The sequence below is a fragment of the Triturus cristatus genome, chromosome 10 (assembly GCF_964204655.1).
Source record: "Triturus cristatus chromosome 10, aTriCri1.1, whole genome shotgun sequence".
NCBI lineage: Eukaryota > Metazoa > Chordata > Amphibia > Caudata > Salamandridae > Triturus > Triturus cristatus.
The window spans coordinates 156,886,230-156,912,916 of NC_140593.1; the positions used below are offsets into that span (position 1 = coordinate 156,886,230).

Genomic DNA, 26,687 nt, shown 5'->3' on the forward strand with positions numbered 1-26,687 from the left:
CACTACTGCCAGATAGTTGGTGTAAATCATGAAAGCAAGTTATCTTCTTTGTGGGTTGGGCAAATGTTCTACTATATGTAAAGGCTAATGAGAAAGAAACCTGGAAATGATAAGTTCAGTTCTCTGGGAGTGGGTTTTCCTCATTTAAGGGTTGATCTTTTTTTTACGTAACTAAATCAAGAGTGTAGCCTTTAATGGGCCATAATGGGGTACGTTTGTGACAATGTTGAGTAAGTTGATTGAAATAAGTTAACTGCTGTGTTGTTGGATTCACGAGTAGTCGTAGTAAAAGTAATAGTAGTAGTTCCATAAAAAAATGCTTGAATTTGAGAGAATCTGCTGGTTTGTACCATGGACTGACTGCTCAATGGAAAATTGTCACCATGAAGTGGCAGACAGCATTTAATCTAATGCTAGGCACATTTAATAAATTGACCTCAAGGTGAAGGCATTGAAATTCAGAATAAGAGTTATTAGGTAACAGAAGCAGGTAGAGTTCGAATGGATCACTGCTGCTATTCCGTCTGATCATAGCAAAGAATAAAGCATCCAAGGGGAAAGAGGACGTTTACTGTATTGTTAAGTCAAGTTTTAGCAACTTTAGCGACTAGGATATAAAATTCAAGATTAACAATTGTATTGGCGACATTCAGTCTATGGGCCTGATTCACAAAATCAGGCCCATGATCAATTTACAATTAGGAGTAAATTTACTATTCAGTATTCACAAACTCGAAGTGTAAATATACTACAAAAGTGTAAGTTACACGTATCCACTCCCGGAGTATAGCAATTGCCTTACTCTTGTGTGGTTGGGTGACGTTCATCATTAAACCCCTCCATGAGGCTTCCTAAGTCCCTTTAACTCCTCCCTAAGTAAGTAAGTAAAATATTTATTAAGCGCTCGATTGTCGAGGCGTCTTGGCGCTAACAGAGAAGAGAAAGCCCAAGAAAGAACAGTTTGTTACTGGGTGGGAAAGAGTCAAGTTTTCAAAAAGGCACGGAAATGTGTATGGACCAGTAGGGATCTAATATTGAGTGGCAACTTGTCCCATAGTTTGGGAGCTAGATGGGAGAGGCATCTGCCACCTCATTTTGTCTTTTTGACTCTTGGGACCTTAACCAGTGCTTGCTTTGCTGACCTCAGGGAGCATCCCGGGGTGTACCATTGGAATCCCTAATCCCATCTCCTTTTGGAGTAAGCGTACCCCTTTCAAAAGCTACTCCTCTCTGCCCCACCCACATTTACTGCTATAATTATACTTACATTTGCGGAGACTCTACAGTCGGGGCAGAGAGCTCCACACACATAAGTATAGGTAATTGCAGAGATGTAAACTCTGCATGTAGTTTGTGAATAGCACTTTGTAGTATGTTTTGTAATGTTACAAAATGTATTACAAAGTGCAAGTCAGGCCTTTTGTTTCGCAATATATGTGACAGGCACAGCAGTGAACAGTTAAGTTAATAGGCATAATGATAGGCTTGAGCGTGATCTAAATGAAGTTGCTGTGTTCAGTCTGTGTTGACCAACATGTTGTATGCAGTGGTCTGTGTTCCATGACAGTGGGGGGTGTAATGTATTGTGCCTTGTGTGACTAACTGCATTCCTATTGATATTTCTGTTTTTTTCAATTTTGAGTTTAACAAACCGTAGTACACAAAAAGTGCCACAAGGTGGAACCAAAGGCAAATTGTTTTTGTAGCAGCATTAATTTTTAGCTTTGTCTTTTTAGGTCTCGCTGAGACAGCGTATGTGCATGTGCGAGACATTTTGTTTACTAAAAGGGCTTGGAGCCCGTCCATTGCTTATCATTAATTGGCTTCATTGCTACTCTTATTTGCTGGCTCCTGATTGTTCAGTGCTTGCTGATTTCTTCATTTCTCCCTTCAGTGGAGCATGGACCAAGTACAGATTGCTACTTTTTAACGATTGCCCTTCCACTGCTTGCGCTGGAATAGAGGTACTTTTTGTTCTTTCTTATTCCCCATTGTTGCTTCTTGTTCATCGTCCCCTGGAACAGTATGGCTACCACAACCCTAACGCCACCACCTTATTACCACCCTACTCACCACCCCTATATTCACCACCATCCATCTACTCCCTAGTACCACCTACCTAGCACCACCACCCTACCACTCCAGCCCTACACCATCCTACCAACACAACAGTATCTCCACCACACATCACCCTACCACCACACATCTGTTCTACTACTACCATCCCATCACTACCCTACCGCCACTCCATGACGCCCTAACCACCACCAACCTAACCACCATCACCACCCTACCACTACCACCACCATATCACCTCCACCATTCTACCACCACCTCCCTGCCACCACCAGCAGCCTTACTTACCATCACTACCCTGCCCTGACCACCACCACCCTACCCTAACCACCATCACCTTCACTACCACCTCCACACCCTAATGGCCACCACCCTAACCTCCAACCGCCACCTAAACCACCAACTTTACACCACCCTCACCACCACCACCCCTCTACTGACACCCTCCTCACCACCATAACCACCCCAACCCACCCTAACTCCACCCCTACCCTAACCACTACCAAATTCACCAACTCCCTACTACCATCACTACCTTACCACCACCACCCTAACAATCACTACACCTACCCCATCACCACCACTACCCTCAGCATCATCACTACCATTACCAACACCATTCTAACCACCACCACCCTACCTTCACAATCCTTAGCACCCTCACTACCCATTCACCACCGTAACCACCACCCTCACAACTACCACCCTCACAAGCTTTGCCACCCCACCAATCTCACCATCCTCACCACCCTGACCATCACCACCACTTTAACCTTCCTACCCTAACCACCAGCACCCTTTCACTAAACATGGTTCTTAATTCCTATAGAATCTCTTCATTTTTTAAAACCATATTCAGTTCATTACTTGATTATTGTTTTCATGAAAGGTTGTGGCATATGTTTGTTTACTTTTCAGTAACTTGTTCTCACCTAAAACAATACGGATACATTGAGAACAAATGCTATGTTGCTTTGAACCCTAGGGAGAGTGCTCTGGGCAGATTCATATTTGCATAGACTTCATATTTGATTACCTTGTACATTTTAATTGCTATGCACTGGGAATAAGATGATGTAGTGTTTATCGCATTTGGCATGCTTTTAATAAAGCAACCTATAAATGCAGACAATACTGCTTCGATGACTGGTTGTATGGGCTTTCCTTCCACTTCTTCTGTTTGTCCTGCCCCGAAACATGGCCTTATTACATGTGTCCTTCCACTACTTACTTTTCAAACACTCTGTTTTATTTTTTGGTTAAGCACTCCATGATAGCACATGGTTTTTTCAGCTGTCTCTCTCATGTACTTCTCTTTGCCCCTCCACTGCACTCCATGATACTCTTGGAGGGAGTTAGTGCTGACAGAAACGGCCTGGTATACTTCCGGCTGGGACCGGAAGGGAGGGTGACGCTCTAGTGGCTGAAACCTTATCAGGAGATGCCTGGCGAGACGCGCAGCGGACGCGCTAATGCTGGACAGACCTCTGTGCTGCTGAAGGCGATTGCTCGCTTGCGCCTGCACTTTACCTCTTTCCAATTTTATATTGTACTTGGCAATTACTTTTAGATACTTTTAAATACCTGCATTTACACTGCACCACTTTGCTGCCTGTGCCGCCTTCCAAGCACTTCTTCTTGGTCCAACTCAGGCTTGCCCGTTGAGTGGAGGGAGTTAGTGCTGACGGAAACGGCCTGGTACACTTCCGGCTGGGACCGGAAGGGAGGGCGGTGCTCTAGTGGCTGAATCCTGATCAGGGGATGCCTGGCGAGACGCGCAGCGGACGCGCGCAGCGGGCGCGCCGCTGGCGCGCCTAAGGCAAGCCCGTCTGCGCCCGTCCGCGCCAGTCTGTCGCCAGGAGTCAGTACCCCTGGTTGTTTGCCCCCCCCCCGACAATATTGATGCCCTAAGCCCGCAGTACCTTTATACGCGAGACAAACTGCTCAGCATCATACATAATCCTTGCAGGCTTCTAGCTCACTCGCACTGCCTACCTGATGGGCCTTTTTCGTGCCTGGCCGGCAGATACCAGAGCATTACTTACCCCAATCCACAACCCATTCTTGGCCTGTCCAACTCAGGTATGTGCTATGACCCGCCTAGGGATATTTCTCATGACCATGCCCATATACCACCTAATACTACTAAATGGAACAGCTTTTTAGCTAATGTCAGATCTCTCTCTAAGCACGCCGCCAGTATATGGGACCTTCTAACTGATCAAAGTCCCGACATTGGATTTCTCACAGAAACTTGGATAAAAACCTCTTCCATCCTAGCCTTTGCTTTGGCGCTACCGTATGGATACCGCATCCAAAGACTTGACAGGACGGGTCGAGATGGTGGGGGTATAGCTTTAATTTTCAGAGAATCCATATCCGTTTCTATTCTTGACCAGCTGTGTACTGATGCATTTGAATGCCTCAAATTTAGACCTGACCTACACCCCCAACGGAGCTGGAAAGGAGCTCTTGTGTACAGGCCCCCGGGCCCGTTACCGGGCTTTACCAGTCAACTATTAGAATTAATCTTTCCTCATGTGATTGCCACCCGTAATTTTCTCCTTTTAGGAGATTTTAACATTCATAGTGAAGATGCCCTTAGCCACAACGCCATGATGTGTCTAAAAGACCTGGCCTCTTCTGGACTTTTAAAAATTAATACCAACCCCACCCATGTAGCTGGTCACACCCTGGACCTCATTCTAATTAACTCCCAGAACATTGTAAGTGGAGAAACATACGCTCTGATCTGGTCGGACCACTCTCTGGTGAACTTTCAACTTACCAGTCCCATTATCTCCCCCAGCCTCACATCTCATATTAATCGCTGGTATAGACCCTGGCATAAATTGACGCCTGATCATCTTCTGTCCCCTTTTCTCTCCTGGGACATTGACACTGCCACTTATAATGTAGAACAACAACTATCCCATTTTAACTCTGTCATCTTAAATACTACAGATAAGGCAGCCCCTATGAAACTCCAGACCCACTCTCCTAAATTCACCCCCTCTAACTGGTATTCTCCTGCTTTGCGTGCGGAAAAGAGCCAATGTAAGAAGCTGGAGCGGATTTGGCGACTCTCTCACAATGAGCAAAATAAAGCGAGTTACAGGGCCGCTCTGACTTCTTACCATAAAAATATCAAAATTGCTCGCAAACTCCACATCTCACTCCAATTGGATCAAGCTGGAAGCCATTCCAGAACCCTCTTTCAAATCCTTAAATCCTATACGAATCCCAGAGCCTGTGATACTGCAGAATCTTCATCCCTGTGATAACATAGATTCCTTTTTTAGTCAAAAAATTGAAAACATATATCAGAAAATTATTTCAACTAATGCTGTCTCTCCCCTTTCCATAGCGGGGTACACTAGCCATCAAAACTTTCCCTCGCAACTACACTGCTTCCCTCCGCTCGTCCCAACAGAAGTTATATCCCTTCTTAACAGTACTAAATCAGGCTCTCCCCTTGATATTATCCCTGCCAAAATATCTTCCAGACTTTCGGTTCAACTTGCCATACCCATCTGCTCCATCCTTAACAGCTCCCTGAGCTCAGGTAGACTTCCTTCTGAATGGAAAAAATGCTCAGATAATTCCCATACGCAAAAATCTCAAGATTCAGACTTCTGAGCTGACCAATTATCGCCCCATATCCCTGCTTCCCCTACAGAGTAAGCTTATTGAGAGAAACATAAATAAACATCTGTCTGCTTTCATCGAATCCTCTCACTTGCTAGATGTCTCCCAGTCTGACGTCCGGGTCAAACACAGTACCGAAACAGCTCTAATGGAGGTAACTGATAACATCAGGATGGCACTAGACAATGGTCAGGCAGCACTTCTGGTGCTGCTTGACCTATCGGCAGCATTTGATACCATTTCACATCAGAACCTACTGGAGAAACTATAAGACATAAGGGTTCAGGGGCTTGCATTGCAATGGATGACTGACTTTCTAACTGATAGAACCCAGACCGTCACCCTGGGTCCCTACAGATCTGTCCCTTCTAATGTTACCAAGGGCTTCCCTCAGGGCTCGTGTTTGAGCCCCACCCTTTTCAACATTTATGTGACCCCCCTGGCTAAACTCATGAGGAACTTAGGGTTTAACCCCTTCAGTGCCCGCCCCTTTCCCCGCCCTGTGCCGGCCGTTGTATTAGCGGGCGGGGTCTATGACGAGCTGGACTCGTCATGGGCACAGCGCCACCACGGCCCATGACGAGTCCAGCTTGTCATGGGCACTGAAGGGGTTAATCCCATTTCATACGCAGATGATACCCAGCTCCTCCTCACCTTTGACAAGAACAGACCAAACATACAACTCATCTTCTCCGAGGGCATGATGGCTATCGCTTCCTGAATGCGGAATAACTTCCTCCAATTAAACACCGAAAAATCTGAAATCATGCTGTTTGGAGGAGCTGCCATATGCTGGTCTCCCAGCTGGTGGCCCGAGAAGTTGGGTAATGCCCCGTCGCCTAAGGAAGTGGTCAAGAACTTAGGTATCAGAATCGATCAGAACCTCACTCTAGACGCTCATGCCAACACTACTGCTGGCACCTGCTACTATATTCTAGGTCTACTTAGAAGGATCTTTCCCCTGCTACCCCCTTCCACTAAAAAAACACTGATGCAAGCCCTGATACTAAGTAGACTAGACTATTGTAATGCTTTGCTTCTATCGGGCAATGAAGCCTCCCTTAACAAGCTACAAGTTGTGAGAACACGGCTGCTCGCCTGGTAACGGGCGCCCCACCTGGAACCCCCTCTATTCCTCTTCTCCAAAAACTCCACTGGCTCCCTGTGAGAAAGCGAGTGAAATTCAAGATAGGCTGCACTGTCTTCAAGGCCTTAAACGACCTAGGCCCTTCCTATCTTTCTAATAAACTAATCAAGTACACCCCCTCAGATCAGGTTCTAAACTCCTACTATGCACCCCCAGAATTAAAAAAGCGCGCAGTGGCGGCAAAGCTTTCACTCATCTTGCCCCTGCTTTTTGGAATGAACTACCTCTTCAGCTTCGCAACTGTTCGAACTTCTCGCAGTTCAGGAAACTTCTTAAAACTCACCTTTTCTAGCCCTCTGGTCTGGCTGTTAAGATTACCGTCCAAGCGCAGAAATAGGGTGATTCAGCACGCTATATAAACCAAGAAACTTAAACTTGCCCGTGTGCTTTTCCCCCACACCCCTCCATGCTGCACTTGCCCTTGTGTGCTTCTCCCTCACATTGCTTAGTTGTCCATGTTCTTCTCCCCCTTTTCACTTTGCTCTCTCACACCATGTTGTGTACTTCTTCCTCCACCTCTGTGTTGTTTCTGATCCCGTCCTCTGTGATCCTTCCCCCTACCAGTACCGCTCTCCTTGTTGCTTCCTGCATCCACATAAAAAAAAAAAACACTCTGCCACTAACTTTTTTTTTTCCCCTACCAAACCAACTTGGATCTGGAAATTTAAAAAAAAAAACAATCCCCATGCATTGCGTATGTGCATGCATGTGTGGTGCATGTGCCTACAAAATGACACAGCCACTGCTGCTGTGTCATATGCACAGCATCGCTTAAAACCATTGCCAACACCAGTAGTTCCCAAAGGCGAGAACTATTGGCTTTGCTAATGCTTGTTCTGAAAGAGGCAGCGTTGTGTTGCTGCAGAGATACTAAAACGTGTTACTCTCTGCAGCATACTGCATAAAACGAAATTTTCACGCACCATCGTGCTGTTCTGCAACAATTCATTCCTCTCCTGCCTGCTTCTCTAGTCTATATCGCTGTACAAGCCTAGCAAGAGGGTGAGCCTCTTCTTCTAGAGCGTCTTGCAGCGGCGGCTCCCCCGCTATGGCAGAGGAGCATCGCCCGCCCCGCCAGCAGCCAAACATATTAAAATAGAACGATACTAAACACTTGTTTATTATCGTTTTATTTTGGCTGACGGAACTGAGGCTTGGGGGCGGGGCAAGAGATGACAGGCTGGTGGAGGAGTGCTTTGCACTGTAATCCGTGCACATGACGGTTTGGCCGGCCCTAAACCGTATTGGAGACCTATATCGGGATGAAGAATTTAATATACATAGAGGACAATTGGTTGCAACAATATGGAGTTGTTGGAGAAATGGAGATGCAGAACCTGCCACACATCAGGGGTGTCAACAGCTCTGTACAACAACAGGGTGTGTAAGAACGGTCTTGAATCTATATCGTGCGATTCATGAAAATATTCTTTCTCCTCTTGCTGAGCTGAAATTAAAATGAGAGACTTGGGTCACCGAATTAATGATTTGGACTGGGATATGATTGTAGCGCATATACCATTCTGTTTCTAGAAAAGCTAGGTTCAAATTAATTAATTTCTATAGCCTGCATAGAGCATATCTTACACCTGGCAGGATTAACAAGTTTTACGAGACTGCTGCTGAAAAATGCCTTGGATGTGCGCAGTTGGGGGGTGGGGGGGCAGAAATTTTCCACATGGCATGGTCTTGCCCTTCATTAACTGGGTTCTGGGAGGAAGTAATAGAATATATTAATGGAATAACCTTGCGGGATATCCATTGTACACCCTTAGTCTGCCTCCTAGGGGGGTACCCTCGTCCTAAAAATAAGAAAACTACTACTATATTTACTGACTTAGGTTTGATTTTGGCAAAACGAGGATTGACTATGCACTGGAAATCAGCATATGGTCTTCAAATTACTAGATGGCGTAAAGAAATGATTAAATGGGCAAGTTTGGAGAGTGTGGTGTTTCGTGAAATTAAGAGGACGAAGGAAAATTGAAAGGGTTAAAGCGTTGGAGCACCTGGTGGATAGTTTGTTGGCCTCGGAAGCAGACACAGATTCATTGAATAACTTCCTTAGTCCCTGCAGGTAAGGGAAGGGAAATCTAGTTTAATACTGCCAAACTGGGTGATAATGGGTACTCCTGTGATATCATTGAGCATGTGGAATATTTTGACACTTTATTTCTGACTGCTTTTCTTGATTAGGGGTAACTATGGGTGGGGTGATTGATGTTAGTTTTATTGTCCTAATTTTAGTAGACTTAAGATATGTATGAAATATACAGTGGTTGGAATATGCTTGAATGCTTGTGGATGCATGTCATATGAGATATATTGATATCACTTGTAATCTGTAAATTATAGTTATCTGGGTATTTCTCCTTTTTAACCTATATTTCAATCTATTATAATTATCCGTGTACCTTTTTAAAGCAAATTACTGTACATTTAGTGCAAATCATTTTTGCTCTGTATTATATGCCCGTTGGTATTGCACTAAGGTCTATTTAATGAATTAAGTACAAATTATTTAAACTAAAATCAAATAAAAGCAGGATGGCCAAACCATTATGCGCACTGAAGCTCTCTCCAACCCCAGCTGCATTGCTGGGGCTGGAGGGATCAGGCACAGGCTCCCAGTCTTAAGTGGGAGCGCAAATCGACGGTGCTCTGGCCAATCATGACACTGCTACCATGCAGCATCAGGATTGGCCGCAGGGGATTCTGGGAGCCTGTGCCTGCAGTACATGGAGCCAGATCAGAGCGTGGATGCAGGTAAGTTATTTTTTATTTTGTTGACCATCCCCGGTTCTCCCTCCTCCCCACCACTTTGCCCAGATACCCGCCGCTAATGGCGTCTTGTAGTAAGTGTGTCCACACTGTGGCAGGCTCACTGACCAGCATAACCTTCCTGGATACTGCTAGATATATGTGGAACAGGACGGCCACAATAAATACCAGCATAAAATACTCAAACCGGCAAGGTTCCAGGCACTCCTCACAAACATATTGTTGTATAGAGCGTGAATATCCTACACTTTTGCATATGCCCAGAGAGTTTGACAAATAATACACAGCACCTCACAGGAAATAAATCCTTGCTGCTGAAAGACATTCAGTTACATAGGTTCACATACGGAGCATAGTCGGAGACAACATAGCGACATTCCAGACTGCAGCACACGACGTCTTGTTAATCACACATTACCCAGCACTAATTTAGCTAAATATTGAATCTCTAAGGATGTAAAATTGCTGTTTTGCAGGTGAGGAAATTGAAGCTCACTGTAACCTTAACACCCAGAATTAGATATGTGCAAACTAAAAAATCTGCCACGGACCTTACGATAAGCAAACTTCCAGTAGAACATGGACCAATACCAAAAGCACATACTTCTTCAATGTTAGCTGAATAAAACAAAATGCAAAGCCACCTACACTACAGTTTTTAAAAAACAACCTGCAATTATGGGACCAAGAACTGCGAATACACTAATCTTATGCTTGCACGAAGGGGCCAGAAGGACGGCGAGCAATGGGGTTGCCATGCTAGGACCTACACTTGAAAATGAACCAACACATGTATACTGTCTCAGACTGCACGCTGCTAAAACCACTACGCACAGGACAGGCACTCGCTGTTGAGTCTGAAAGCAGCGGAGAGAGGTTTGTGATTATGCTGTACCAAAAATCTTGGAAATTCAATTATGAATGGTTATTACTAAAAAATAAAATCAAGTTTTGAGTTGAGTTTCATGTACCACAGCAAGAGCTTTTACGAACTGCGAGAAACAAATGTGGGGGACCTTCCAGTGCCATCATATCGACACCTCTGGAAATCCATCTATCAACCATTACCAGGGATATCTGGTGTTGATCCTTTCAAAGAGTTGAGGTCGAGGTAGGAGATGTGTTTAACTCATACTTTCAAGGACTCTAGAACCCTGAAATTCTTGACCTTGTTTTCAACCTAGGATATCATCAGCTAACCCAACACATGCTATCGAGATATCTGAACCCCTGACACCAACAACCAAAACTCCAAACACAAAAATATCCAGAATAAACCTGTAAACCAACTCCGTTAGTGACCAAACGGACCTGCCGTCCTGAAACGGGCTCTACCTTAATGGTCTCCAGAAGGCAGGGAAGAGGTTGGTCTGTTGACCAGGAGACTTCTCATTCTTAAAAGGTCCATCTGTCACAATGGAATCGAGCACAAATCCTGACCGCATCTTTCTGAACTGAGAAAGGAATGCTCAGGCACCTCATGTTGTTTTGCCTGTGCCGGGAGTTCATTTAACACAGGACATTATTTAAGGCCATGAGAGCACCAAGGATTCAGACCAGGCAGAAAATTATGCAGTTTCTCCTAAGTATTTACTTTGAAGGGATGACAAAACTTGTGGTTCAGTATCTGAGTGGAGATTAGAAAAACTGGAAGGGAAACTCTGCTCCATCATAGTGGACGCATCGAAACTGATCAACTAAACTGTGGAGGTTGTACCTAAATCCTGCACCCATAGCAAACAGAAACAAGCATTGGCAAAGCCAATATGTTTAGCCTATGAGAGAGCTATTTTTGCCAATGTCTTTAAGCCATGGTACAGAGCAGGGTGGCTGCTGTGCAATATGGCTAAAAGTTAGAATAAAAGTACTGTATGAAGGTGCATTCTTTTGCATTTGCATGTATTCTTTTGCATATGTCACCCTAAGTGGGAAGGGTATGCCCAGATGTGGGTCCCGTGCTCACTGCGCCACTGGTTTCAAGCTAGCCTGGCTGATATGGGGTGATGCCCCGAAACTGGTCCCAAGATTCTTGTTTCGGGTCCAGGGAGGACCTGGCCTGGCAGTTCGGGCTGGACTGTTCCCATGAGGTTCAGGGTAAAGACTGATTTGCAAATGGCTAGGTTGAAACTGGGGTGGCGTGGTGATCAAAAGAATGATGGATTAAACCCAGATCTTTGTGACTGGGGGTGAATGTTTGCATTGTTCAGCATTCCGTCCATCAATTGTTTCTTTTGTATTCAGGGTGCCTGCATATCTGTGAGAGCAGGGAATGCATCCTGGTGTGCACAGAGAAATGCCCCTGATTTTACTGCTTGCAAAAATGCCACCCATGTGAGAGTCTTTAATTGGCCTGTCGGTTGAGAAGAGTTCTTGAAAGGCAGTAAATTCATGAATGCCAGGGACAAGTCACACTCTGGCTCATCAGGGGGGGGCGAATTAAACAGCAGCGGGGGGAGGGGGGATATGATGCTAATGCAGATGCTGAATATGGAGAGGGGGTACAAAGCTTTGAAAAGTGCCAAATATTTCATATGCAGATTATGTCATAACCGCGCTCGCAGGCAAGGTTGTTTTAAAGGGGAATGTGCGGCCAAAACTTCTTTGTGCTTTTATACGTTTGGGGTAAATACCCATTCTGACATGGTAAACTATGGGCGGGCTGTAATTCCACTGCATGTAAACAAAATGCCTCGCGTACAATGGCGACTGGCATCTACTGAGGGTGGAGCGGTGGGCAAACAATTTTAAAAAAAGGAAAAACACTTATCGGTCGTGAGAGACGACGTCCTCCTCACCCCGATGTCTTCTGCTGTGACTGCGATGCAGGCCCCAGCAAACTCCTTTGAACACTCCAGACCTGTTCATGTGCTATTAACCAGCATGTGAGCAGTGCCCTGATTAGTGGAAGTGGCATCTTCTGCCGCTCCCGAGGGAACTGGATGCCTGCACTTGCTCTCAAACTAGCTGTCTTAACACAGCTGGGTTGAGAGATTTAAAGTGTGCATGTCTAGCTGGCCGTCTCAAGACGGCCGGCCAAAGAGACATGCACACTTTAAACAATTACAAATGCATCCCTCTGGCCCACCACTCCTCCCTGCTCACTCAGCATGCCTGCCTCGTCTTGATGCTCAGTTCAGGACTGGATGATTAAAAAAAAATGGTAATCAATTACCATTTTATTTTTTAGGTCGAGCCTACCGCAGGGCGCATGCGTTGCTCTATGGGGAGGCTTCTTGTGAGCACTCCAAACTTATCCGTGTGCCTAGGACTTTCCCCCCAGGTATTTGGTTGGTTTTTGGACGTGTCATTTATGTTTTTGTAGCCTGCAAATGGCTAAAGGCGGATGCATGTCCCACCTCTTTAGCAAATGTTCACTCCCACAGCCTTTTGCTTGCGGGAGCGAGCATCTGCGACAGGGTGGCAGCTGTATTCTTGACATTCCTTTCAGTGTGCGTGCACGCACCACTCGCGGGCTAGCATATGACCCTTTCAGCAGCGCTGCACGCTGCCACTTCAAGTCCCTTCCGGTCACAACCCACCGAGTCTTTCTCGGACTGTAGATGACCCTCACCTCCCTTGTTTAACCATAGCGCTCCGTCGCACTGAGAGGCGTGTCATGGAACTACTGATGTTTTTTTTTCATTTCTTTCTGGTGTGTTCTTAAGTATAAATCAGACTGCGCGTGTGCTGTAGGTTTTCAGATTGCTTCTTGGAAACAAAGTAGACACTATCATAGAGTGACTTTTTTGGAGAACCCACGTCGCTGTGTAGACTTAAACTCCGGAATGATGCGCAGTTAAGAGTTGATAAAAAGACAATCGCGTGTTATAATTTTGCGTTACAAGATTTTCGTTGAGAATACAAAGTAAATGGAAAATATGTACTGTCAGCTTTCTAGCTTGCTGCTTGTCTTTTGCCACCTCGAGAGCTGCGCTGGGTTCAGTAGGGTAACATTAGCCCCCCGAAGCCCCCGCGGGGCTGACCTCAGAACTCCTGACAGGGTCCGGAGCATGGGTGGCCCACTCCATGTACTTTGCAGGGGTCCTCCTCAAGTTTCGTTACATCACTAGGTGGGTAATCTGATCACGTGTTTAACATAACCCCACTACATTTTGAATGCATGAGTGAATCAACTAACAAACACCCTACAAATAAATAAGTTCATGAAAGAATGACGCAGGTTAAATGAATCACACAGTGTGCTTCACGCACCCAGGTACCGCCTCGGGGCGCTTTGGTGATCACGGTTAGAGCAGCGGAGGGACCGATTTAGAATTTGGGCACATTAGTGAAAGATGTTTTTTCAGGAACCCTTTTGAATGGCGTTAAAGGCCGCTTTTCAGAAAAAAGTATTCAGTTGGATCAAAGTACACAATTAGAAATTGTTCAACTCTGCCTTGTACAAAAGTTTATTGATGTGTTTTTGCGTGCTCTTTCATGTGCGCAATGCGCAAAATTAAAACAGTCTTAGAAATACAGGAGACATTTTATTTTGTGGCGCAGAGGCACTGTGAACTTACAGCGTCATCAATGCTGCCGACAAACAACATATTTACAGGTTTTTTTATGTCAAGCTTGTGCTCATAAGTATGTCTCCTTGTTTAACTTTTTGTGTGTGCGTTTATGTATAATTGTCTCTCTTCGAGAGTGTTTGTTTTCAGGTATCTGTGTTTGACCTCCGTAAGAGTGTGTGTTCGTGTTTTTGTTTAGGCTGTGATAGGTGACTGTAAGTGTGTTTGAGGTCTTGTGTTTATCAACCGACCTCCATACCTAGTCTGTTTCAGTTGTGGTGAGTTGTTGTAATTTTGCCTTCTCCTGGCACATAATTTACTTAGCCGTGCCGTATAATTCCAGTGGCCCTGGTCTTAGCCTTTGTACGTTATTGTGTGAATATGGAGGTATACTTCAATGTGTCTATTGTAGTGTCTATCTGTCTATTCTGGGCAAATCACTTGCCTACCAAAAATAAATGTGCACTTGTGCAATGTAACTGGTGCTCACGTAAAGCACTTCAATACCTTTGGGTCAGAGTTTGTGCTATATAAAAATGCACAAAAAAATAGAGGCAATTTACAATCACAAAACCATTTTCTCCCAATTTCGAAAGGGTTTTGAAATTGTGAACATAGCTATTTGCACTTCTGAGTTTCTTATACATGCAAGGAGATTTAACAATGAGCTGAACACCCCCCTCCCCCCCAACCGGAGTACCATGGAAGACTAAAAAAACGTTTTCCCACCATATTAGAAAGGTTACTGGTCTTAGTTGTAATATTAAAAAAAAGAATACTTTTAATTCCACTTCTTCTCAATAAGCATTGCGAGAACAAGAAAACTAGAAGAGATTTTTTATGTTAATTCTTTTTTTAATAGGGTCGTTCAGTTCTATATGTCTTCTTGGTTACATATAAGGTAACAATAATACTTGACACTTTTTTTATTATAACTTTTCAACATGCTGCACAGTAGTCATGCTGCTTTACAGCATAGCTTAAATACATTGCCAAAGCCAATAGCTCTGGCTAAGCACTTATAAGGTCCCAAAGTCAAAACCTATTGGCTATGCCAATGCTTGTTATCTCTTGGGGCACGTAAGTGGGGCGACGCTCCTCCGTTCCAATTGAATAGCTGCCCCTGCTCGCATGTACAGCGCATGCGCTGTGTAGGCGAAACCTAATCATTGTATGTTTACCTATCGATGTCCAGCTCACTAAGATAAATTAATCTAGAGCCAACCAGACATGCGTTTTCTCCCAGCTCTACTGCCTGGAAGTTAATTTAAATAATCTGCAGGAAGTGCTTGTTCACCAGAACAAACATCTGTTACTCAATCACGAAGCAGTGGCCAGCTCAACATGTTGGGCAGGGCTCTTTAAGCGTATGTTCGCTGGCAAGGTGTGCAATGTGCGCGGTTTCTGTGTGGAGATACAGTCGTGCAACTGAGATAGCCTCACTAACGTTCTTGAAGTGTGGCCGTGATATGCTCTACCGGCACTGGAGCTGTAACAGCGTGTAGTAATGCACATCAGTGCACTGAGTCAAATCATTGTGCGTATCGATGTCAGTCCATGGGTGCTGTGACATACAGCATTTGCCGTGAGAGTTTCACCCACTCATTGCAGCAGGCGGTGGGGGTATTTTATTTTGCTGGTAGTATTTGCAGTGACATGCATCAGACTGTGAGTGATACTGGAAGGGGCCCGGTTGTGTTGTGGAAGCAGATATGAGAGAGGATCTCAAAACAGAAGCACTCGCATGGAGTGCTCCAACACAAAAAAGTAGGACTCAAAACGGTAGCTGGGGGAGGACACATGTAGTTAATCCGTCCTCCTGGGGAGGGCCAGATGGCATGAAGGGGGCATGTCGCCCACAAACCGTGAGAAACAGGAAAGAAGCAAACGAGAGCAACACTGGCGCTAACCAATGGTAAACTATGGGCGGGCTGTAAGCCCACTGTGTGTAAACAAAATGTCTCACAGAGACAGCGCATGCCCTGTCTAGGCGAAACCTAAAGATGGACCTAACTGGCAGACAAAATATGTGTAGGTGAACACTGTAGAATGTTCGAGTATTAGTTATGGAATGTCCCCAATGTGATTTTTCTATCTGAAATTTTACAAAGGGACCCTTTTCCTTCCAATTATTGAAAGACTCAACATTTCAAGTCTCTGCCAGTCTCGATGATACCCATTTGTCAAAGAAACCTTCCATCAGTCTTGCATATAAAACCCTATGACACAGTGACCCATTCCCTTATGCCTTTAATCTGCCAGATCATAAGTATCGTTAAGAAAAATCTGGCTTGGCTGCAATTTGATTTTCTCTAGTCAAGAATGGTATAAGAGCTGGATAGCGCACAGTAGGGTGTGTCCATGCCCTCCATAGAAGTGGTTTATATGCCACATTTTGATAGTGTTTGTATTTTAAATCGTCTTGTAATACGTTTTTAAAACCCTTGTTTATTAACTATAAGCCTTGGTCTAGACAGGAAGGGATAGCGCTATTGACGAATATTAGCTTTTTTTAACGCAGCTGTAGGCCTCACACGCTTTTTTACTCTATTAGAAATGACAGGGGAAGCGTACAAACCATTTAGTCGTATTTTAATCAGATATGGGTCGATTTTATGGGATTGTGATTTTATGGTTTTTACTGTGTTGTATTTGTTTAATCATGTTTTATGGACATTCGTCCCAATAAACTAATTTGCTTGCTTTTTTCTATCTGAATGCTGTTTTGAGGAGTTTTCCACGTTGGCGGTGGCCAGTTTCGACTCTGAAATGGGGTTCAGGATGGCCCATGGGCCAGGTTTTTTAACTCCCAAAAAAATGGCCGCTGAATGGAGATCAGGCGTTCGTAATAGGGATGTCCTTTGGGGACCACTTTTGAAGGTGTGATGGACCTCCTCTGTTCCCTTAGGATTTGTCAATAATACGGTGTCTTTAATGTGATCTTTACTTTCACTTTAAGTCTGTTTAGTGGTTTTAGTGCTGGTTTTATGGGGCCTGCTCTCCAGCCTGATTTTGAAAGCCTTTGTAGTCTGTGTATATCATTCTTAGAAAGACCCCTCTAAAACAAGTGTCAGTAGTCCAGACCCCCTTAAAAGGCATCTTGTGGATTCAGTTTGGTGGGTTGTTTGCAAGAGAGTAAGAATTTTCCAGAGCTTGCAAAGTTGCAGATTATTAATTTGACGGGTGAGTGAAAGACCCGAGTCAAAGGGATACCCGGATTCTCAACTATCTCTGTGGTATTGGGAACCAGGCAAAGAAGAAAGGCAAGGTCTTGTTTCTATAGGTAGAATTTCAGTTTTTAATCCTTCAAAGTCTAGCATTAGAAAAGTTGTAAAATTATGTTTTAAATACTTTCATTTCCTGTTTTAGAATTGTTTTAAAATTCTTGGTACCATACAAATCCTTAGAAAAACTGGATATACAGTGTACGTTCATCCACTTTGTGTCCCGTTAATCCCTGGTGTATATGTTCGGTGCTCCGTGCTTCTCTGAAAAGTAAGAAAACTTGCCTCCTGTTTTGAAATCTCAAAGTGTTGAAGGGTGCTCTCTGTACTCCTCTGTAGTACTCCTTTGAGTACCTAGCACTGCAATGCTGTACACTACTGACTAGGTAGAGCACGCACGCATGCAAGCAGGCCGACTGTGGAACCAGTTCGCCACTCAGAACCTACACAAGTAATGGAAAGAATGAAATATGTCTCCCCCTGGCAGAACGTGTTTGCATTTTGGTTGTTAGAATCTACTCTACCCCTGACACCTTAACCTATAAGGCATTGCCTCAAATGATTAGTATGTAAAGCCCGCCAGGGAGCTCCCAGACTAGGGATCACCTTGCAGCGTAGATCCCCGTAGAAGGCCCCCCAGCAGGTCGCCACTACCTGGCCAGCGAGCTGCGGCACAATGCCGACTATGGACTGCTGGCCTCCACGTCGAGGACCAACGAGAGGCGAGGTGAGAGGTGTTGAGGTGGGAATGCAGGGAGATCCCTCGGTTCTAGGCTCGACTCGCCGTCTGCACAAATCCCGGCGATTGTTGGGAGACGTGCCTGCAGACGGCCGCCTACCCTTCCACCCCAGAGCCTGTCCCCACTTGCAAAGCAGCCATATATGAGCTTGGAGGTCGCTGCCTTTCCCAATCCCCCGCGCCCTTGTGACCTGTCTGGGGGGGAGAGAGCTGGGCGGCCATTCTGTGCGGAGTGAGCCCACTGCTGCAGTCTGTTGGCCCAACTGCTGAATGTCTGCAGATGGCCTCCGGTCCTGCTGTCCTGTACACCCCATCCTCTTGCCAGAGAAAATGGGATTCCAAGCTAGGAACAAGCTCCAGGGGCGCTCCAACTGTGCTCACCTGCACGCCGGTGATCTCCCGGGGCAGGGGATGGTCGAGAGCAGCCATGTTAAAGAGAATGAGGAGGTAATGATGTCCCCAACCTTGCGCTCCTCAGCTATCACCCTCCCGCGCCGCTACACTGGCCCCGGTGCCGTAAACTATTCTCAAGCTCCCAGGAGCGTTGAGGCAACCGGGACAACAAGCGTGGAGGACATCTGGCCATCACTAGCTCCGGGGTCCCTCCAGGCCCAAGATCACCGCCCGTGAGTGCAACAACACCCTGAAGGCTGGGCTGAAAGCAAGAACCCCAACAATGGCGAGAGGATCATGCTGTGTAAATATGTAATATATATTTGTCCAACCCTAGTCCCTTCAACTTTTCTTAAAATGTAACCTTGAGTGAATTTGCAACGTGTATACATGTAACTCTAACCACTAGTATCTGTAGTAGACTTATGTACTTACTACCATTCTTATGTGAATTTAGAGTTTATCCGTTTGTATCTTTTATGTATCTCATGTACTCTAAAGTCCTTGTGTAGTGTAACTGGTTCTATTGTAAAGCGCTCTGACACCTTCGGGTAAAGTTCGCGTTATATAAAAACCTATAAATAATTCTGACTGCGGAGTTCGTGAAAAGCTCTTAATGAAGCTCTGGGCTCATCTCTTTCTTGGCAGTATGTGTCTTGGCCACTTGGTGGCACTCGTGCACCACCTACGCGTACGCGCCCGCACTTGTATGGACATTATTTAAATTCGTTTATCATTCTCGGCGAATAAAAGCCGTGAATATTCGTGCTTGGGAGGCCGTCTTGTGTGACGTCATCTGGTCTTTCAGTACTTTGTCCGCAATGGCACATTTGAGACCAATACTCACTTGCAATATTTGGAAATTTGATAATAATATTGTGTAATGTATATATGTCTTCTTACCACTGCAGTTTTTTTATTCTAAGTGCGGTAAATAACAGTTATTATTGGGCAGTTTGATGGTACCCTGTTGACTTCCTCAGAAGGATGAAAGCCGGTAACAGTTATTATTGGGCAGTTTGATGGTACCCTGTTGACTTCCTCAGAAGGATGAAAGCCGGGTTGGCCTTCCTTGCATTTGTACTCGTGACGCGCGGCCCTTCCAGGTGTCAGTGCACTGGGCTGTGCTGAAGTTGCTCAAGCGTTTTCCCGGCTTTGTTTTGTCCGTGGCTTTTCATTTCGGCGTAAAAAAAACAACTTATTCCGGCAACTGAATGGCCTACAAAGTATTTGTAACAAAGGAAGTCCCTTCGCCCCCGGCTTTAACTTGCGCGCGCGGGCCACCCGTGGATCACTTGCAACTTTGTGTCTTTACCGTAAAGAATCCCCGATTCAGAAATCCAGAACCATCAGTGTAATGCTTCACAGATACATTATAGCAAGATAAACCACACAAAAATCACCCGTTTTATACAAAGTACATTCCTCGTGCACGCAGCGTGCAGCCCGGATGGTTTGTTTCATGAAAATAAAATGTTTTTCTCATGACAGAGTGGCCGCCTCCCCAGATGACCGTGGTCAGGCCCCTTTCAAGTAGTTCCCGGGGGGCACACTGTGGCTGTGGAAGGCCCCTCCACCCTCCTTTAACTTCCTGTGTTGCTGGTTGGAAGGCTCGTGAATAATACGGCCCTGCGCCTGGGCGAGACTGTGGGAAGAAGAAGTCCTGTTCCTGCCTCTGAGTTAGCAGCAGGGTGAACTGCTCACACCTAAACACGGGAAACTTCAGATCGGAGCCTGCAGGGGTCCACGAATCAACGTGACAGAAACTACAAGGATGCCATCTTCCTTGAGATGCAGCGGTGCTTAGAATCGCGAGGAGCTATCCCCGCCATTGACGTCATTGGAAAATGATTCCCGAGACAGGAAGGGACAAACATCTGCCCGAAAGTGCAGTGTGCTCTGTGCTGCTACTTATTTTACACAAATCGGCGCCTCTCAAAAATAACCCACGCATCCTAGATCGAAACAGCATCCTTTTATTCCAATATATTCCATTGACCAGCGATATCCAATCGCCCTGCTTGTCCCTGTAGGTTAAGCCAAGCCTCCGGCCACCCTTTTCTTACCTCTGCCACCTCCTACGTACCCCCTGCCCCCCCTTCCTTCGTACCCCCTGCCCCCTCCTTCTTACCTCTGACCCCTCCTTCTTACCCCCTGCTCCCTCCTTCTTACCCCCTGCTCCCTTCTCCTTACCTCTGCCCCCTCCTTCTTACTCCCTGCCCCCTCCTTCTTACTCCCTGCCCCCTCCTTCTTACCCCCTGCCCCCTCCTTCTTACCCCCTGCCCCCTCCTTTACCCCCTGCCCCCTCCATCTTACCCCCTGCCCCCTCCATCTTACCCCCTGCCCCCTCCATCTTACCCCCTGCCCCCTCCTTCTTACCTCTGACCCCTCCTTCTTACCCCCTGCTCCCTCCTTCTTACCTCTGCCCCCTCCTTCTTACTCCCTGCCCCCTCCTTCTTACCCCCTGCCCCCTCCTTCTTACCCCCTGCCTCCTCCTTTACCCCTGCCCCCTCCACTAGTCGCTCGTGTCTTTTTGTTCTCCCTCTGCCGGGGTTGGTACCGCGTTACTAATCCGACAGTGAAGGGCCGGGCCCTGTGGGGCTTATGTCTCTTGGAGCCGTGTGAGAAGCATGTCCGGGTCAGCGGCGCCCGTGACCTTCGCTACAGTTTCAAGAAAAGCCTCGCAGCAAAAGTGTGTCTCTGCCGGCTGCCACCAGAGCCCTGAACACAACGCAAACCCCAAACCCGCAGCCCTGGGCTGCAATCAATTTGTATTTTTGAGAACAAGACACATAAGTTTAACCGGCGTGACGACACGTTTATAGATTCACGCTGCAGCTGTTGGAGGTTCCTATAAAATGTTGTTCCCCTTTTGATGCTGTTCCCCGCTAATTGCAAAGCAGGGAGGTGGTCTGGAAACACCCAGTGTTGTGAGAACGCTGCCTTAACTGGGAGCAGCCTGGCACATGCATGTACCCACCTGTTCATGCACCCACTCAACTAAATTATCAGAGATTCACATAGTCATCGGCTACCCAGCCATTTACACAACATTCCATCCACCATGAAAACCACCCATATATCCCCTAAACAACTCCTACAACTATGCAGCCACAAATCCCCCCACTCACCTACCATTCACCTGCTCATCTATCCGTCCTCTCATCCACCCACTCACCTCTTCACTCACTCACTCACTCACTCACTCATCCAGCCATATAATTTCTGATTTTCTCTCCCATCCACCCACTTATTGGCCCAGAACAGAAGTTCTGAACTTGGGAGTGGATGCAATGTACACAGAGGGCCGGTGGAACCCCCAGATCTGGATAGAATACTTCTAAGGCTGCTCCCAGACCTGGCCGCAGTGGACCAGATGTAGTCTCCGACCTGGACACCCCATGCCAAACGCAGACTTCAGACACCCAACCCGATACTCCACATGAGATCTCCAGAACTGGATCAAACATTCCAGGTTTGACCCCCAGAACTGGGCACAGTATCTCAGAGGCGGCCTCCAGAATTGAACACAATGTTCCAAATGGGGCCTTCATTACTGTACACAGAGTGAAATGGGTCGCCTCCAGAACTGGGCATGCCATTTGCAAAACTAGACAGAATACTTAAGCAAAAGTCTCCAGTGCCAGATGCAATAAATCGGAGAGAGTCTCCAGAACCGGGCACAACATTCTAGAAAAAAGGCTTTCCGCTTCCAATGTGGTCTACAACACTGAACAAAGTGCTTCAGACGCGGCCTCCAGAGCTGTTTGCAGTAAGGTAACGGTGATCTAGATCCTTACAGGATGTAATTCAGAGCCTCCGCCTCTTAGATATGTGGCGGGAGAGACATCTGACGAAGAAAAACATACTCCTGTTATACACCTGCTGCGGCAACCCACAGCCGGTTGGACTACTGCTTAGTTTCCAACAGCCTGGCACAGAAGGTTCATGAAACTTTCTACTTAACCTGATGTATTTCAGACCACTCCCTGGTTTTGGTGATCTTTGCAGGAGAGCGGGGACGTACCGCAATCCCTCTATGGAGATTGACAGCGGAGGCCTTTTCAGATCCTCCATTCGAGGCTGCAATTCAGGAGTCGTTATCACACTATGTTGAGGAGACCAGGGGCAGTGCTAGTACCAGAGCACCAGACTGGGAGGCAATGAAAAGTGGCACTCCAGAAACATGAAGGTGATCTCGCCATCATTGAGAGAGAGATGCATACATGCACAGAAAGATCACTAGTTTGGCGGGAGGAGAGTAGAGTGGTAATTGATGACGTGCACTGCCTCAAGAAACCTATTCAATCAGCATATCATCAAAGGCTCCACGTGGAGGGCGACAAGACCGGAGCGAAGCTTGCCAGACTGACTGGACAGGATGCCCAACAGCGTCCGATACTGTGGCTCAGGGGTCCCTGGTGTCGACCCAATGAGCCATTAATCATGTATTCAAACATCACCTAAGCACGACTTGCGCTAGGCAGGGAGTGGGGTCGGCGGCTTGCCTAAAGGGATACTTGGCAGAAATGCCACTCCCATCGTTAGACCCCGACGATCGTGCTCAATTAGATAGACCCATCTCCCTAGAAGAGATCCTCGTGGCAATTCGGAACATTAAATCAGCAAAAACTACAGGGAGTGCCTGGATATCTGCTGACTTGTAACACCGTTACGCAGACCAAATGGGCAATAAATTGTTAGAGGTCTACCAGGAGACACGTCACATCGGGACACTCCCGCAATCAATGCTCGAGGCCTTAATATTAATGATACCAGGCAAGAACTATGTGGAGGCCTCCTCCTATCGCCCACTATCCTTATTGATCCTGAATGTCAAACTCCTTAGTGATATACTGGTGGCGCACCTGCTCCCTTATCTTCCAAACGTAATTCATATGGACCATTCGTGGTCTATTCCTCAATGGAGTACTCTCCATATTCTAAGACGACTTTCGCTTGTATTCCACACCCACAGTTGCAGCAAGACGCCTATGCCTTAGCTCCCCTGAATATCGAACAAGCATTCTATTCATTAGATTGGACTTACCGGTGGCAGGTGCTCCAGAAGATGGGCACGGGTCCTAAATATATATAGTGGGTCCAACTACTGTACTCAGCCCCTCTCACCACTGTGAGATCCAGGAGGGAGATATCAGAACCCTTTTTGCTACATAGAGAAAGGAGGCCAGGCTGTCCATCGTCACCCCTCCTCTTTGCACTCGCAATAGAGCTAATGGCAGAGAGGCTACGCAGGACCCTACACCCCAGGGAAATCAAGGTGGGAATGAACACCCATGTGGTTTCCCTTTACGACTACGACGTCCTGATATATCTGAGGCAACCAGAATATTCGCTCCCAATACTCCTAAATGTGATGCAGGGATTTGGTGAGATATCTGGCCCCGCGTTAATCAGAAACATTCCAGGCTGTTTTCACAGGGGGACCTGTTGGATATGCCACTGGTGGGGCTCCCATGGGTTGGACCAAAAAAAAAAGTATCGGTGATCACCAGCGTCATGATATTACCAAAGGAAAGAGACGGGCACTAGGATCATGAGGAGTCGAAAGACCCCAGCAGTGGTCACCGTCTCCTATTGGCGTGGACAAGAAGGAGGAGGGCAGAGCCGGGAAGAGACAGAGGATCTGGATGACGAAGATATAGAGGGTGGCAATGCTTGTTGCCTTGCAAGTTGGGGAGAGAATGTGGTCTCACGGCTAGACAGCCGACTTTGGAGCTGGTAAACCAAGGTTTGAGCCTTGGGGTCGACTCCACATTCTGTGATTCTGGGCAGATCACTTAATCTCCCAGTGCCTACTAAAAAAATGAATGTGTCCTTGTGTAACGTAACCGGTGCTCAAGTAAAGCGCTCCAATGCTTTCAGGTAGAGTTTGCGCGATCTAAATCTGCAAAAAAAACAAAAAAGTTTGTAGTGTGATCGTATAAAGAAGCAATATGCAGTCCTAGGGTGTCCTGCAGGATCCTTTACATGGTACATGGGCCCCAACAACCCTCTTAACGTGTCCTTCAGAACTGGTCTATGTACTCCGGATGCATTCCCAGTAAGGCTTTGAGACCTGGGCACGACATTCGAGGTGGAACGTTAGACATTGTACACAATACTTCTAGTGCCCCTCTCTACCCCAAGCATATTTAGTGGTTATTTCCTGAACGTGACTGGAATTTTGATTCTCACAATTTAAGCCCATCTGTAACAGGAGAAGATAGAGCAGGAAAGAAGGTGAGCGGTAGAAGGAGATGGAGAGAGAAAGGGAGAGCGATGAGCAGAGAGGGAGGAAAAGACCGATAAAGAGGGGGATTGAGATCCATCGCCCCTGTATCCCCTTCGAATCAAGCTGATGCGATACAGTCCGATCTACACTTTAAGATGTCTCTAGCTTGGTTTGCGTTGGATGAATCTTCCGGGTGAGGTGCATAGTTTTTAGCGATGAAGATGGAATCTGTTGCTCAGCTGTGCTCATATCCTGGCTTCTTCTGATCCTGTTTGTGGCAGAAAGGGTTTCTTCTTGGAGATACCGTCCACCTTCAGTGTCCTCACACCCAGAATGTCACTCATTCACCACTCTCACTTGGGTGCGTGGATGGAGAGTCTAACTGGCTAACTAGCTGCATTTCTGCCGCTCCATGGGATGTAGACTTGTGTCCAGAAATTTGCTAATGGCACGAGTAGACCAAACCGTAACATGTTGATGGTCCCAAACCACAGAATACTGTGATAGCTAAACAAGAGGCCAATCTAATCTTTACATTTTTTTAATGTCATCAAAATTGTCCATTCCTCAGCGAATATATGTCCTTACACCATGTGACGCTACATATGTTGTGAAATCCAATTGGAATGTGGGCCAACGCTCTCCTGTTTTTGCCTGGTATTCGTAGTAAACAGATTTTGTGGGTGCCAAATGGGGTGCCCCTGAGTATGAGGGAAAATCTGAAATATTGAACAAGCGCTATCACTCGCATGAGTAGCGTCCCCATCAGGCACTCCTTAAATACATTTCAGTGAAAGTTTTCGTATATTCTTCATAAGGTTGTAGTTTATTCTTAATTCAGTTCGGTACTATTTTTATCAAAGTATTGTTGACTTGTACAGTGGTTCATTGATTTCTGCCCAATGCATTTCGGGCGTAACCCTTCATCAGGGGACTTGATATTGGTCCATATTACGTTCCATACGTGTGAGATGGTGTGATTAAGCCGTTAGAAATATTGCAACCGTATGTGGTAAAATGTGCTCATACGCTGGAATCCTTTCGGCTGATTAGAAACCAGCCGAAAGGATTCTAGCGTATGAGCACATTTTACCACAAACGAAAATTTTCACTGAAATTTATTTAAGGAGTGCCTGTTGGGGACGCTACTCGTGCGAGAGATAGCGCTTGTTCAATACTCTACATATGGTGCCATGCGCTGGGCAGCTTGGTTTGTTTGATTTCTTGTGATTCTCCTTAAGAACTCCTTGCTGAGATACATGAACTATATGTCATATTTTTTCACCCTGTAATTGGTAGTAAATACTTTGATTGTAGCTCACCTCTTACCTTTTTCTCTCAGTTTGAGTGCATCTCCATTCCCGTTTTATGCTACCTTGCAACAACCCCCAAATAGTTATTAAATGCCTTTAACTCTTGTGTTGTTATGACGTCCTACATGCCACACACACATGGCAATAGAAGTGCTACTTTAGGGAACGTAACCAGTGCCTCCATGAAACAAACTGAACCACACGCATTGGCAACGCCAGTGGATACGCATGAGCACATTAGACAGAAGCTCTTGGGGGGGCGCGGGGGGGGGCCAACAGGAGTAGCCAGGGTGGGTTATCGTTGTAAAGTAGTCCTTCATGTTGTTCTGTGCATACACTCAGAAGGAGGTGGAAGGATAGACAAAAGCAGCCAATAGCATTCGGTGATGGATAACCACCACTGAGCTGAGAAAGACGTGATTGACAATGTCTCGAGCCAAAGGCTGGCTGCAGCTGGTTGAAGCAAGCCAATGGTTGCAAGGGGCGGACCCAAAGCCTATTCTATGTATATTGTTAGCAATAGTTCTGTGTGAACACTGCGCTGTCAACCCTCAGACTTGAAAAAGGAGGATTGGCATCAGACACAAATTGGGAATACTGCACGTACTCCTCCCCGCATA

At 46.2% G+C, this 26,687-nt stretch overlaps 1 protein-coding gene across 4 annotated transcripts in view; it reads left to right on the forward strand.

Moving 5' to 3' along the window:
• Positions 1-26,687, forward strand: part of KLF8 (KLF transcription factor 8) — a 763,154-nt gene that overhangs the window by 128,252 nt on the left and 608,215 nt on the right. The window contains exon 2 of one of the 4 annotated variants that reach the window (XM_085630698.1): positions 1,895-1,964. The exons of the other annotated variants lie outside the window; for them this stretch is intronic. The gene's annotated coding sequence lies outside the window, so the exon portion shown is untranslated. The remainder of the gene's footprint in view (positions 1-1,894; positions 1,965-26,687) is intronic. 4 annotated transcript variants of the gene reach the window in all.